At 41.6% G+C, this 16,596-nt stretch overlaps 1 non-coding gene across 1 annotated transcript; it reads left to right on the plus strand.

Annotated features, from left to right (window-relative positions):
• Positions 1 to 16,079: 16,079 nt before the first annotated feature.
• Positions 16,080 to 16,185, plus strand: LOC122044697. The gene has a single exon (XR_006129717.1). It is a non-coding gene; the product is annotated as a small nucleolar RNA R71 (small nucleolar RNA).
• The last annotated feature ends 411 nt before the right edge of the window (positions 16,186 to 16,596 follow it).

Consider the following 16,596-nt stretch of genomic DNA (forward strand, 5'->3'; position numbering starts at 1 on the left):
GACGACAGCAGTAGTTCTCAGCTCTCAGACGTTCCGGTGGTCCGAGAGTATCCAGACATTTTTCCAGACGAGTTACTAGGTTTGCCTCCCCGAAGGCAAGTGGAGTTTGCTATTGAGCTGATTCCAGGGACTGCACCAACATCGAAAGCTCCTTATCGTATGGCACCGAAAGAGTTGGACGAACTAAAGGTCCAACTCCAGGAGTTACTGGATAGGGGATTTATTCACCCTAGTGTATCTCCGTGGGGGTCTCCAGTACTATTTGTCAAGAAGAAGGATGGTACTCTGAGGTTGTGCATCGATTATAGGCAGCTGAATGCAGTGACTATCAGAAATAAGTACCCCTTGCCACGGATTGAGGATTTATTTGATCAGCTTAGAGATACATCAGTGTATTCCAAGATTGATCTGCGGTCTGGATATCATCAGCTGAGAGTCAGAGATTTTGATATTCAGAAGACAGCATTCCGCACCAGATACGGACATTACGAGTTTTTGGTAATGCCGTTTGGGCTTACCAATGCTCCTGCAGTATTTATGGATTTGATGAACCGTATCTTTTTGGAGTATTTAGATCAGTTTGTGATTGTGTTTATCGATGACATATTGATCTATTCACGTTCCGAGGAGGAACATGCGCAGCACCTTCGCATAGTCCTGGAGACTCTTCGACGACATCATCTGTATGCGAAGTTCAGCAAATGTGCATTTTGGCTATCCTCAGTTGGTTTTCTGGGACATGTGGTGTCTAGCCGAGGTATTTCAGTAGATCCTCAGAAGATCGAGGCTATCACTAGCTGGGAGCAGCCGAAGTCAGTCCAGGAGATCCGTAGTTTCTTGGGCTTGGCTGGATATTACCGATGATTCGTTGAGGGTTTCTCCAGCATTGCTATGCCATTGACACGTCTGACTAGGAAAGGCATGAAGTTCACGTGGTCAGAGGCTTGTGAGACCAGCTTCCAAGAGCTGAAGCGGAGATTAGTATCAGCACCAGTCTTGGTTTTACCTTCTGGTGATGACGGATTTGTACTTTACACAGACGCATCTCTTCAGGGCTTGGGCGCTGTTTTGATGCAGCACGGTAGGGTAGTCTCCTATGCTTCTCGTCAGTTGAAGGAGCATGAGAAGAACTACCCAGTACATGATTTAGAGCTAGCCGCTATTATCTTTGCTTTGAAGATTTTGCGACATCATCTTTATGGTATTACTTTTGAGATTCTTACTGATCATAAGAGTCTCAAATATATTTTCACCCAGAAGGAACTCAATCTCCGACAGAGGAGATGGATGGAGTTCCTGAAGGATTATGATTGTACTATTAGCTACCATCCGGGTAAAGCTAATGTGGTTGCTGATGCACTTAGCAGGAAGTCCAGAGGGACTTTAGCTTGTCACCGAGTTTTAGTCACGGACTTGGTTCAGGGATTCTCCGAGTTGGGCCTTGAGGAGCAGGGATGGACAGAGCAGGGTATTCTTGTTACCATGGTTGCTCAGTCGTCGATTAGGATGAGGATTCGAGAGGCCCAGGCCGGAGATCAGCATTTACAGTTCATTAGCAGCCAGATAGCTTTCGGATAGTAGACTGAGTTTACACAAGACGATGAGGAGATTGTTTATTTCCGAGGCAGATTATGTGTACCTCAGTTTCACCCGGTCATGGAGGAGTTACTTCAGGAGGCTCATCGTTCTAGATTTGCTATCCACCCAGGTGGGACCCGTATGTATCGTGATTTGAGGCGTTCTTATTGGTGGAACGGTATGAAGAAAGACATCGTGGAGTTTGTAGCCAGATGTCTTGTCTGTCAGCAGGTAAAGGCTGAGCACCAGAGACCTGCTGGATTACTTCAGAGGATCCCTATTCCCGAGTGGAAGTGGGAGCACATTACTATGGATTTCGTGGTTGGTTTGCCTAGGACTCGTCGAGGCCATGATGCGATTTGGGTAATCGTTGACCGATTAACCAAATCCACACACTTTTTAGCGATCCGGAAGACTGATTCTCTGGATCGATTAGCTGAGTTATACTGTCGAGAGATTATCAGATTGCATGGAGTTCCGTTGAGCATTATATCTGATAGAGACCCACGGTTCACGTCCCGATTCTGGCAGAGTCTGCAGCAGGCCTTGGGCACACAGCTTCGTTTCAGTACGGCATTCCATCCGCAGACAGATGGGCAGTCAGAGCGGACTATTCAGACATTGGAGGACTTGCTGAGGTCTTGTGTCATGGACTTCGGAGGCAGTTGGGAGGACCACCTGCCATTAGTGGAGTTCGCCTACAACAACAGCTATCATTCGGCTATCCAGATGGCACCGTTTGAGGCGTTGTATGGTAGGCCTTGTCGGACACCCATCCTCTGGGAAGAGGTTGGGGAGGCCCAGCTGATAGGACCTTAGAGAGCTCAGCAGGATGCAGAGTTAGTTCGCACTATCAGACGGAGGATGTCAGAGGCTCAGGACCGTCAGAAGAGTTATGCTGATCAGCGGCGGAGACCCCTGGAGTTCTCCATTGGTGATCATGTATTTCTTAGAGTTTCACCCACGAAAGGGGTGAAAAGATTTGGTCTCCGAGGTAAGCTAGCTCCCCGATATATTGGACCATTCCAGATCTTAGAGAGGATTGGAGCAGTAGCTTACCGTCTAGCGCTACCACCATCTCTAGCTGGCATTCACGATGTATTCCATGTATCTATGCTGAGGAGATACGTATCCGATCCGGCATGTGTTCTGTCAGATATATCTGTTCCTATTCAGCCTGATGTTACTTACGAGGAGGTTCCAGTGCGGATTCTGGATCACAGAGAGCGTCAGCTACGGAACAAGATTGTCCGGCTGGTTAAAGTCGGATGGCAGCATCATTCTGACGAGGAGGCTACTTGGGAGCTGGAGGATACGATCCGAGCTCGATACTCTCATCTTTTTACTTGAGGTATGTGGGTTAGAGTTTCTTTCAGCATTTATCCTGTTTGGTTATATTCTAGTATTTGCTGTTGGTTATAGCGAAATTTGGAGACCAAATTTTTATTAGTAGGGGAGGATGTGAGATCTCGGAAAATTTAATTAATAGGGTTATTTGGAAAATAGCCTTATAGAATTTTTCCGGAATTTTTAGAAATTTTCTGGGAATTTTTCAGAGCTTGTACGATGGGTTTTGAGGGGATCAATTACGGGAACGGATAAAGCCTGTTCGGGATACCCATTTAAGTGAGGAATTGTTTTAATATATATATTTCCTTTTCTTTATTTCCTTCTCCCTTAGAACGCCGATCCCGACCCGACCTTTCCCCTCTCTGCCGACGCGAACCTCCCTTCCTTCTCTATTCTCTCTCGTGGACAAACGACGCCGAAGGGATTAGGGCTTCCAGCTCCGGCGGTTCTCCTCTACGGCATCAGCGGCCGTTGAGCTTAGATCCGGGCGGCGCTATTCCTCTCCAGATCACAGACACGGCATCGCGTCTCCTCTAGTCGACTGATGACCTTTCTTCCCCGGTCTGACGCCACAGGATCGATCCAAGATCCCTCGATCGCCGGCGTGGAAGGGCGTTCAGGGCACTGAGGGTAAGTGACCGATCCTTTCTCTTTTTTGATCTATGATTGGTGCCCTAGGTTCATGTCTTCTTCCTCGGTTCTTACTCTTCCTCTTTGATTCTCGGTGATCCCATGTCAGATCTTGGATTCCATCTTCGTTGTTGTTGATTGAGGGTCAGAGGAATTCCTGGTACGCTGCTTCATGGATTGAATCGGGTGATTCTTTTGGAAATGATCAATCGCGGTACATTTTGGGGATTCAGTAGATTCAAGGACTTCGGTGTACTCTTTGTCCTTGTGTAGAGTTACTGTGGTTTCTCTGATCCAGCAAGAAAATCTCCTCTCATTGTACTGTTGACAAGGTGTTAGATCAGTGAGGTTCTGTTCCATTCCTATGGTGTTGATTTCTTGATCGTCTGAGAGGTTATTTGCATCCGATCAGTAGGAAGGATTGAATCCAGTGAGAATCTATGAAGGTGATCTTGGTTTCAGCAATCTACAGCAGCTTGATCGAGGTGAGGTGTTTAGGTTTTGTTCTTTGTTTTAGATAATTGATCTTAGTTGTAGATCATTATGTAGTTTGGTTATTTTAGATGGTTATGCCTGTTGTGGATGAATTAGGGTTATGTTGATTGTGATTAGCTTTAATTGCTTAGATTAAATCAATGGAATGATTAGGGTTAAGATAATTAACCCTAGTCATCTATTGGATTTAATCTAAGATTGGATTTCTAATCTGATTGGTGATTAGGGATTAGGTAACTAACCCTAATTAACCATTAGATTTAATTATGTAGATTGAGGTTGTGTGATTAGGGTTTTGCCCTAATTTAGTTTTAGGGATTTTATTTAGCTATTCATTTGGATTTAGCTAAATAAAATATATATATTGTTTGTTGACACAGGACTCTAATTCGAGACGAGCGTCTTGACCTTGGATCGCTTGGTTGTACCTTCTATTTGAGGCGGGTACCCTTTGACTTATCTTTTCGATATTGTCTTATGATATGTGTAGTTTATATATAATTACTAGTAGTAGAGGGTAGATTTATCTCTTCCTTGATCTTAGCTTAGTTGATTCCTATCACATGCTTCTACTGCTAGATGTTTTACATTAGTCTGGTTTACTTGTATCTTTTGCCATGTGTATATGTGTTCGTGGTTATGGTTGCTTATAGTGCTTATCTACCCATGATTAGTTGCTGGAGATACTTGTTATATATTGTTGGATTCATGTTGTTTATATCTCTGTTATATATATATGCGTTCACTATTTTGGCACCTACGCATATGGAGGAGGACATGTTCAGGTATGACATTCTGTAGCCGCATGCACCATATTGCATGATTGCATGCTGGGCGATTGACGACTCCATTATTGTTGAGCTCGTCGGCCGGCTACATGGGCCTACACACAACGTGACCACTGCATGGGTAGTGGCACAGCACTCAGGGTGTGTATGGTAGGTTGCTCGGTAGTGCTCCGCTAGGACGCTCATGGGTAGCTTGACAGGAGCGTGGTAGCACGCCGGGGTCCCTCCCCGTCATCGCGTACCGGGAGATGAGAGCATTGCGCTCCCTCACTATGTTTGAGGCAGGAGGATAGGTGTACTCCGACAGCATCCCGTCCACTCGGTCACTCATCAGGGGTAGTGACGGCAGAGTGCATGGTTGTCATAGCCCTACCCACTCGGTCTCGCCATCGCGTGTGAGACGGCTGAGCATGGCAGTAGGGGTGACCATGTCATATTGCATCATATGCACGGATTGCATTCTTTATGATTGATGCATTTTGGTGATTGCATATGATTGACATGCATACAGGTTATATGCTTTTGCTCTGACTATTTTTATCTGTGTATGTTCACAGTCAGTTGCACAAGCCTCGCAGGTGAGTACAGTTTATTTCAGTTATGCATTTTCTTATTATTCTTGCTATAGACTGTACTTTATGCCTATTGCTGGTTATTACAGTTTATTTCAGCTATGCATATCTGTTATACTGTTAGGAGACTGTACTATAGGCTCTATGGTTTAGGATGATTGTACCATAGGGTACACTATTAGTGTACTGTACATTAGGATATTGCTGGTAGTTATATATTGCTGTACATGTCTATTGGATTACCTGTTGAGTTCATTGAACTCACCCGTTTTTATTACCATTTCAGGTTGAGGCCGTCGGGGAGATTCCAGTCGCTAGCCCCTTTGTCGCGAAGATTTCTAGATATCGCTTTCTGTATTCTCTTTTATACGTATACTTGTGATGTGGGTTTGTATTGTGGACTTTATATCGAACATTCGGGTTTGTTACTTTGTTTTCCGCTGCGAATATTTCATTACTTCGTGGATTTCATTTCTTCGTTGTAGTGGAGTAGGATGTGTACGTATATCTTCGTGATTTCTATATCATCTTTTCTTTATATAACTGCGTGGATTGTTCATATTATATCTGTATAGAAATGTTGAATATAACTGCGTGGATTGTTTACTATTTGTGTGTATTGTTCCGGCCGAGTGTGGCCGAGGTATAGATATACGTATACTGAGATTCATATTGTCCGCCGTACAGGGGAGATGCTGTCGAAATTTCTTCTGGCAGAGACTACCTAGGGCGTGACAACGACTGTGAAATCCTCTACCACCCAGGTAAAGCTAACAAAGTGGTAGATGCACTCAGCAGAAAATCCAGTGCATCCCTGATGTCTTTGTCATCATTAGCCCTACCACTGCAGAAGGAGTTGTCGGATTTTGGACTTGAAATTATTGAAGGGCAACTCTCTGCATTGACCTTAGAGTCCACATTGTTTGAGGAGATACAGAGAAAGCAAAGTGAAGATCTGGGCATCCAGAAGATCAAGCAAGGGATACAGAAAGAAGACAAATCAGAGTTTCGAGTAACAGACATCGGGATTCTTTATCAGGGGAGTCACATTTGCGTGCCCAATGATGAAGAACGGAGGAAGAAGATCTTAGAAGAGGCTCACAGTACATCGTACTCCATGCATCCTGGTTCTTCCAAGATGTACCAAGATGTGAAACAGAAGTTCTGGTGGTCAGGACTCAAAAGAAATGTAGCTAAATATGTCAGTACCTGCCTGACATGTCAGAGGGTCAAAGTAGAACACCAGAGATCAGGAGGAGTTCTTCAGCCTCTTCCAATACTAGAATGGAAATGGGAAGAAGAGCTGGGCATTCAAACAGAGCTGATAGACGAGACCACTCAGGCAATCCAGAAAATTTGACAGATAATTGAGACTGTCCAAAGCAGACAGAAGAGTTATGTTGACACACGCCGTAGGCCATTGGAATTCCAAGTAGGAGATTCAGTTTTCCTCAAGGTCGCTCCTATGAAGGGAGTGATGAGATTTGGCAAGAAGGGCAAATTAAGTCCTCGCTATGTAGGACCTTACCTGATCATAGAGAGGATTGGGAAAGTAACTTACAAGTTGGACTTACCACAAGACATGTCAGCAATACACAATGTATTTCATGTCTCCATGCTAAAGAAGTGTCTCCATGACCTGAGCCAAGTGATTCAGCCTCAGTCAGTGCAGATGCAAGAGGATCTTAGTTATGAGGGTAGACATGCACAGATAGTGGACAGAGCAGTCAAGAGATTGAGAAACAAAGAAGTACCACTAGTGAAGGTCGTCTGGCAGAACCAGAAGCACGAGGAAATCACTTGGGAGCGGGAGGACAGTATGAGACAGAAGTATCTAGAGCTATTCTAAGTTCGAGGACGAACTTTTTATAAGGTATGAGGGATTGTAACGACCCGATTTTCCCTATTTCGAGTCCCAAATTTCCATAAAAATATTTGAAAATGCTTTAAAATATTGTAGAGATTTTTAGAAATTTTTAGAGTATTTTTACGTAATTTTTGGAGATCGTTTGATATTTTTACAAAACGAAAGAAAGTTGACAAAAAATTTGTCAAAACCGAAGCTCGAACCCACGACCTCGGGTCAGACTGACCCAACCGGACACGACCCAACCAGCTGAGCTACACGGGCTTTGTTAACTAAGTATGGGGAGGAATAAATTTAAAGCATAGATAGTAATTAATAAAAACCCGAATTATAAGAGAAGGTTTAGGTTTTCTCTTCCCGAAAACCTAACTTCCCTCTCCTTCTCTCTCGCGACGGCGCCTCCTCTTCCTCGAGCGAAAATCGCAGGCACATCTAGGCGATTCCGGCGGTCGGCCAAAGCTTCCCGAGGGGCTCTCTTCAACTCCTTAAGGTCGCCTTGTCAAGGGAAGCTCGCGAGCACAAAGGAAGCACCGCGAGCTCGGGTTTGCTCCGAACCCTAGAATCCCTTCCACCCTTCGGTTGTAAGTCCAAGAACCGGCAGTAAGTACTACTCACCTGTGGTAGGAGTTGCTCCGAATTTTCGGGTTTCGTTTCCTTGCTTCCGGATCTTGTTGTGCCGAGTAGAAGAATATGCTAGGGTTTTCTTCCTTGCTTGTTGAGACGCCATTCTCGGATTTAAGCCTGAGTAGTATTAAATTTTATTGTTATTTCTTTGCTATAGATTTAAGCATGAGCAGTAGTTGAATTTGTTTCACTTTCATAGCTCGAACTTCACAGTATGCTTAGTTTTGCTATCACAACATGTTTAAGTTGTTTTATTCCTTGCAGCATAGCCTAAGGAGCATGGTTGTGCTATGAAACCTTAGAATTTGTAGGTAGATGGAATGGTAAAGTGCCCCATTTAATCTGTTTAGGGGGTTATGAGAATGTTAGTACTATTATGTTGATTCGTTCCTTTAGTACAGATTAAAAATGTTAGTTGTAAGTGTTAGCAATATCATTCAGTTGCCTTAGGGTGCTTTGGTAATACAGCATGCTTTAAAATTAGAAATGAATGCTATATTTACATACGTGATGTATGATTAGTAAGATTAGATTTGCTTCTTTTGCTCTTATCACAGCATGTTTAGATAGTTCAAATTAGTTCTCTTCTGCTCTATTTTGTAGCATGATTAGTAAGATTAGATTTGCTTCTTTTGCTCTTATCACAGCATGTTTAGAAGGTCCAAGTTAGCTTTCTTTTGCTCTATTTTACAGCATGTTTAGAAAGTTTGAATTAGCTTTCTTTTGCTCTATTTTACAGCATGTTTAGAAAGTCCAAGTTAGCTTTCTTTTGCTCTATTTTACAGCATGTTTAGAAAGTTTGAATTAGCTTTCTTTTGCTCTATTTTACAGCATGTTTAGAAAGTCCAAGTTAGCTTTCTTTTGCTCTATTTTACAGCATGTTTAGAAAGTCCAAGTTAGCTTTCTTTTGCTCTATTTTACAGCATGTTTAGAAAGTCCGAATTAGCTCTCTTTTGCTCTATTTTATAGCATGATTAGTAAGTTCAAAGTCGCTTTCCTTTGCTTTGTTTAATAACATGCTTAGAGAGTTTAGATCTACTTCCCTTGTGTATTTTCATATAGCATGCTTGGTTATTTGTAATCCTACACTTGTTAGATATATCTACAAGATTCTAATAAACTCTAATAAAGGATTATGAGAAGTGTGAGTAAAGAAAAAGACTAAAGTCTAGTTAAAAAGAGATAACAAGTAAATTAAAGTAAGAGGCTAGTACCCGACTTCCGAGGTTGTCGTTAAACAAATCCAGGTGACTAATTCCGAGGTCTTGGCCCTAGTAAGACCGAGGTGTTTATCCTCATAGGGCTCGAGGCTCGCTACCCCAGTCACTATTAGAGAGCGCGCAAAACAAAGATGGTTGTTACGCTCCGCAAGTGTACGGAAATGTCGCAAGTAATATAAAAGATTATCGTATCCACAGGGACTGGAATAAGCACTAGAAATGTCTCAATGCGAATTAGCTAAACAACTATCCAATCGTTTCAAATGCAAAGTGAAGGTAAACAAATCTAATATTAAAGATCAACAAACAAGAGTTTAGTGTTTTGGGTTATGATAAAGGGAGATTCTAGGAGTTTCGGTTTCTTTGTAAGGTTTCTTGAATGTAAATGGTTCACCAATTCTTATCCCTCAATTGCCAAACACTTGTAGAAAGTTGCCGGTTCTCTCTTGCAATAGATAACCGGCTAAGGACTGAGAAATGTATCTAAATATGATCAATTAGACGTGAACCTACGTTGTCTTAGAAGCGCACCTATTACTATGCCTTCCTCGGATATCAACATAGAAGCCCACAACTTATTAATCTATCAAGATACAAGAAACTAATCACAAAAATCATCCTACTCTCTTGAATATTCCTATTTCCTCTTCAAGATTATCTCTCAAACGTCCTTACACGGGCTTGCACCTGTCACGTGGATCCCTCGGATGATCGAGTGAGAGTTTATCTTTACAAAGTCCACAAGAAATCCAAACAATCAATCAAGAATGAGAATTAAGCACAAATCACCATTAATCATTCAAGATCTTATTGATACAAGCAAGACAATGTCATTGAAACAAGAAAATGGCAAATCCATATGAGATTACATCAATCCATCATACAAATACTCCCTTAATCCTAGAATACAAGATCTACTCCATGAATCGAGGAAGAATACCCGAAGAAATAAAGATTACAAGCATTTCTTAAATCCCTAATCTAAGAAACTAAGAAAAGGGGAAGGAGAAAACTTATCTACGAAGAAGCCTCGTTTTCGGATCCAATCCTCGCTTCGGAGTCGAAATCGTCAAGAACTCCCTTAGAATCGCCCAGAAATCCTCCAAAGAATGGGAGGAAACCACCAAATCTTGCCTTCTCCCAAAGGGGGAGAGATCCCCTTTCAATTCATGAAGGAAGGTTTAAATAGAGGAGGAAATCGGGCGCCACACGGCCCCACGACACGGCCGTGTGAGATTCACACGGCCATGTCCAGTTCCTTCTCTGCCAAAGCTACACGGCCGTGTGGTTCACACGGCCAAGACCCTTCTGCTCTCTGGAAATGCTACACGGCCGTGTGGTGCACACGGCCACCACCTGCTTGGTCTCTGGAAACTTCACACGGCCGTGTGATGCACACGACCACCACCTGCTTGGCCTCTGGAAACCTCACACGGCCGTGTAGATCCACACGGCCATGTAAGGCATCTGCTCTGATTTCTTCAAATCAAGACACGGCCGTGTGAGATTCACACGGCCATGTCCTCTTCCCTTCCTGTTAAGACTACACGACCATGTGTGGTACACGGCCATGTGTGGTACACGACCTGATGCTCTCTCCCTTCAATTACTTCCAAGCTTGCCCGAGGACGCATAATCTTCACCAATTTCGACTCCTGTGTACAGAAAATGCACAAAAAGCAGATCTCTGAACCAAAAGAGTAAATATGCTAAAAGGAAAGATGGAAGTATAAAAATGCATAGATCAAGCATGCTCAAAGTATGTAAATGTGCGTAAAAACAAGCATAAAAGAGTATATAATCTACGCACATCACACCCCCAGACTTAAACCTTTGCTTGTCCTCAAGCAAAATGCTGCAGTCTAAATTCATATGTTCTACAACACATTCATAAAACCTAGTGCACTTTCCTAATTCTATCAAAAAGTTTCATTAACAAGCATGATCATGGAAACAAGTAAAGTATGGTTCAAGCATAAGAATCATGTGCACAGTGTAAAAATAACTCAACACCCTTCAAGTTTCAATCCATGTCCTAGTCAAGTCGTCATCAAATTTGAATTCCTAATGTTTCCTGTGAAAGACAAGTAACCAGTGATAGGCACTTACTCACCATTCACTTGGTTCATATTTCTCAACTAACCCAAGGTCTCAAAGGTGTGCTCAATCTCAAGGGAAGCTAAGCAGTCATTTCCCCAGTAACCTAACTCGGTCTCAAAGGGGTGACTTGCTAGATTCCACTCATGACAACTGTTTTTTATATCCCTTTTTTTTATTTTTTATTTTTATTTTATTAATAAGTGTTTGCATTGTGCAAAACTTATTCACAAATGTACTTTTAGCACACATGTTGGGATATTTTGATTTTTCCAAATGAGCTTTAATGATTTGAGCCTCATCCAGTAACCAAAATGAAAGTTGAGAAATCACCATGGAAACCAAGTACTAAGCAAACAAGATGAATCATGACTATTTCAATGACATCAACTATTCAAGCATCAAGCACAAGTGTAGTGAAGATAAAATCCTTAAGGTTGAACCAAAACTAAAACTCATCACCATAAGATTCTTAGCTTATTAATGCTTCCCAAGATAGAAAAAAGAACTACACAAAGTTTACTACTAGCATCATTCGAACATCATGAATCAAGACAATAATCGTGCTAACATTTCACTTGAATCCAAGAAAGCATATAAGTGAAGATTTGATGTTCTCAAAAAATTTTTTTTGCCATGATTATTTCAAAAACAAGCAAACTAAAGCAACAAGCAATGAAAATAAGAACCAACATGAAAAACTAACAAAAACTAAAAACTGAAAACCAAAAACATGAAAAACTAACAAAAACTAAAAACTGAAAACCAAACTAAACAGTACATGACACCATACATGACACCCCCCCAGACTTAAACTTTTCATCATCCCGATGAAATCAATATGGTGGAGGAGGTGGAGGTGGACGAGGAAAAGGGGGTCTACGACGTGGTTGGCCAATAGGAAAACTAGGAAAACCTAGAATCTCACCCAAGGATCTATGATACTCATATAAAGCATCTACTTGTTGGCTAGTAAGTGTCATGCTCTGCATAAAATCTCTCATCCTAGCCTGATCAGTATCATAATCCTGCACAAACTCAGCCACTTGACCTTGAAAATTTCTCGTAAACTGAAAATGATTTTGTACCTCCCTAAACTGATCATCAGATAAAGAGAAGCGACCCTCCAACATTTTTCGTTGGGCATCTTGCTTCTCATGAAGTGATTCTAGAGACGTACGAAAATTTGAAAAATCAAACCTAGAAGATCCCGTGCCATATGCAAAAGAATGCCTAGCAGGCTCCATAAAACTAGAAGGCTGCGGGTGTCCAAATGACGAGGGCTCATGATGTGGCTCAGTGTCTCCAGGTATAGAAGGGTTATCCTCAAAATCTAACTCAGAAATTACCCAATTAGCCGGGTTACGAATAGTAGTTCGTTCAGGAAAAGGAAGGGGTAAAGGAGAACCACTCCTCCTAGGAAACGCGTAACCATTCGCATCCCGAACGATCATTTTCATAGCAAGACATGCATCAATGTCAATCATGTCATTACCATGAATTATTTCCAATCCATCAACATCAAGATTTAAATTATAAGCTATTCGGGTAATCAAACCACCAAAAACAATTGATCCCAATGATGCCCTAGCAGATCTTAATAAGGTTTGAACAAAATGAAAACCAGAATCAAATTCAACCTTATAAAGCATAGCCCATAAAGCATAAAGCTCTATCTTTTTAACTACCCCATCACTCTCTCCCCTACCAAAAATAGTTTTACTCATGACTCTATGTAGATACCTAAAGATGGGGTTTTGCATATTGGAGGCCTTAGCTCTTGAAGGCTCATAAGGTTGATCTAACCCAGTTATTGCATTCCAAAAATGATTCCAATTAAATCTTGGATCAAACCTACGAGGGCTCCCGGTGGTTAATCCAAAACAAGAATTAAAGTCACTAAATGTCCATAGAAATTCTTGATTCATTAGTCTAAATGAGATTTTTCCAAAATAATCATCTTCATTAGTAAAATGGACATCCGATGAACTTAAAAATTCCAAAACAAGACGAGGATATGTAGGCAAATGTGTGTACATAATATCACTCCAATCCAAAAACCCAATCATCAAATCTACATCTTCCCTAATTCCAAGCATATCAAGAACAGTTGGGTCCATATATCTAGTACACACTATCTTTCTATTGACAAGAATTGCAAATCTAGTTACTTGATCATCATTTCTAAACACAATATTGAATTCATTGTCATTACCTTCGTTGCGTGAAGTCCTTTTGCCTTTTCCCTTCACTGGTTGTTTTCCTTTGTCCCTTGATGGCTCCTCCTCTTTGTCCCCATTGGATCCACCACCTCTTTTGCGAAGTTTCTTCAAAATGTTGGACATCTTAATGAGTTTAGATAGGGGAAGAATTATCTAGGGTTGGAAGAATGAAACTCAAAGAACAAAACTTCAAAGAGCAAAGATCTTAGGTTAGGAGAATGAAAAGTCCAAGTCTTAGAGAGGAAGAGAATCCAGATCTAAGAGATCTTGAGAGATTAGAGAGGAGTTTTTAAGAGATTGGGAGAGAAAGAGATGTTTTGGAGAGTTGGGGGTGTGCGGAACACGGCCAAGATCTGGCCGTGTGAGGTAGTAAGAAGACTTTAATAGCTCCCCTACATGGGCCGTGCAGATCCACACGACCTCCCCCTCTTCCTTCTCTGGATTCCGGACACGGGCCGTGCAGATCCACACGGCCTCCCCCTCTTCTTTCACTGGTTTCCTCGCACGGCCGTGTCTGGGACACGACCTCTCTATCTTTCTTCTCGGGATTCTTTACACGGCCGTGTTTGAGATACGGCCTAGGCCCTTTTCTCCTCGGGAAATCCTACACGGTCGTGTTTGGATGACACGGCCCAAGCACTTCCCTTCTCTGCAACTTTTGCCTGGCCGTATATAGCACACGACCGGGCTCTGTTTTGCACCTAACCTGAAAACAAAATCAAAAGAATGCATCAAACTAAAAGAAATTAAAATACAAATCAAAACTAACTAAAAGAACCCTTGGGTTGCCTCCCAAGAAGCGCTTGTTTAAGGTCTTTAGCTCGACCAAACTTGATCATTCGCTTCTTTTCCTCGCCCTTGGAGGACAGATATACTTTTCATTTTTGTTGGGAGATCTTCTCCCAACATCTTCCACCACATTGTCTCCTTCGTTTGGTGGCCTTCCATGAGGATGGAAATTCCATTCCTCAAGTTTATAAATGCTTGTCTTGCTACAAGCATTTAAAAGAGATGAGACATGGTTAGAGATATTAGATAAATCATATTCCAACCTTTCCTTACCAATTACCAAAGAAAGCTTATGATTTTTGACATCAATTATAGCTCCAGCTGTAGCAAGGAAAGGTCTTCCTAATATGATAGGAATCCTGGGGTCCTCTTCCATGTCCAACACGACAAAATCTGTGGGAATAACATTCCCATCCACCTCTACTGGCACATCTTCTATAATACCCAAAGGGTACCTGCAAGAATGATCGGCAAGTTGAAGTGCCATAGTAGTAAGTTTAATGCTTTTGAGACCTAATTTATTACAAATTGAATAGGGAATGAGACTAACACTTGCCCCCAAATCACAAAAAGCTTTTTCAAAAAATTCTTTTCCTATGCTGTAAGGAATATAAAAGCTCCCTGGGTCCTTTAGTTTTGGGGAAGTGTTCTTCTCAAAAATAGCACTACATTCCTCACTAAGCGCAATGGTCTCAACCTCTCCTCTTCTTATCTTGTTTGACATGAGATCCTTCAGGAATTTGGCAAATCTAGGCATTTGAAGAATAGCATCAATAAGAGGTACCTCTACACAAATTTCCTTAACTTTTTCTAAAAACTTGCCAAATTCTTCATCTTTCTTGAGCATTGTAAGTCTCTGAGGAAAAGGGACAGCTTTGCTCTGATGGTTCAGTGGAAGAGTCTCTTCAACCTCAATGGTACTCTCCTCATTAGCTTGAATCTGATTTGGTATAAGAGGAGAGAGCTCTTCTTCTTTTTGTATCCCTTTTGGAGCAGTCACTTGGGAGTCTCCCAAGGTCCGTCCGCTCCTAAGCTCAATTCTATTGCAATGCTCCATAGGATTCACATCAAGTTTTCCTGGAAGTTGTCCTGGTGCTCTGGATGATGAGGAAGCTAGTTGGGCAATTTGACTATCCTGGATCTTTTGATGCTTTTCAGAATTATCTATTCTCTGAATGAGCTTTGCTAAATCTTGCTTCATTTCATTCTGACTTGAGATAATTTCTTCAAGCATCTTTTCAATATTTGACTTTGGTAAGCCTTGAGAAGATAGATGTTGAAAATTTTGTTGCCCAGCTTGAAAATTTGGTCTTGCCCCCATAGATGGTCCTTGATCTTGATTATTTCTGTAAGAAAAATTGGGATGGCTCTTCTATCCAGGGTTATAAGTATTTGAGTATGGGTTGTTCTGCCTTTGATTGTAACTCATGATTGCATCACATTGTTCCAGTTGATTGATTTGTGCAGTGATAGCTCCCAATGGACATGAGTCATTTGAATGCTCTGAACTCCCACATACTTCACAAGATGTACTAATAGCATTGACCATATTAGCACTAGTCCCCATATTCTCAAATTTCTTTGTAAGAGTGTCCAATTTTGCAGACAAAAGAGTGACCGCATCTACATCAAACTTCCCTGATGCTTTAATTGTTGGGTTTACAGAAGAATAGCCACCACTTCTTTCATTTGCCCATTGATGATGATTTTGTGCTACACTGTCAATAATTTCTTCAGCTTCATCTAAACTTTTGTTCATAAGTGCCCCTCCCGCAGCTGAATCAAGGGACACTTTGGTATGATAGTTGATACCATTATAAAAAGTGTGCAACACTAGCCATCTTTCCAACCCATGATGTGGGCATTGTATGAGCATACTATTATATCTATCCCATGCTTCAAAAAGAGATTCTGAGTCAGTCTGCTTGAAGCTTGCAATTAAATTCCTCATATGAGCTGTTTTGCTTGGTGGATAGAATTTATCAAGAAACTGTTGCTCACACTGCTCCCAAGTGGTGATGCTATTAGGGGCCAAAGAATTCAGCCATTGCTTTGCCCTATCTCTTAGAGAAAACCCAAATAATAATAATCTAACTGCATCTGAAGGAATTCCATTCATTTTCATGGTACCACATATTTCATAAAAGACCTCTAAGTGTTGATTGGGGTCTTCATGAGGTCCTCCACCAAATTAGTTATGCTGCACCATAGATATAATTGTGAGTTTGATCTCGAAGTTATTAGCTTCCGCTGAAGGTTTTGAAATACTAGATTGAAAACCTCTTGCATAAGGTGCTGCATAATCCTTGAGTGGTCTATTTGCCATGTTCAAATGTTCCTGTTCTTCAATTTGCCTTTGCAGAA

This window comes from Zingiber officinale, chromosome 2A, assembly GCF_018446385.1.
Source record: "Zingiber officinale cultivar Zhangliang chromosome 2A, Zo_v1.1, whole genome shotgun sequence".
In the NCBI taxonomy this organism is placed as follows: Eukaryota; Viridiplantae; Streptophyta; class Magnoliopsida; order Zingiberales; family Zingiberaceae; genus Zingiber; species Zingiber officinale.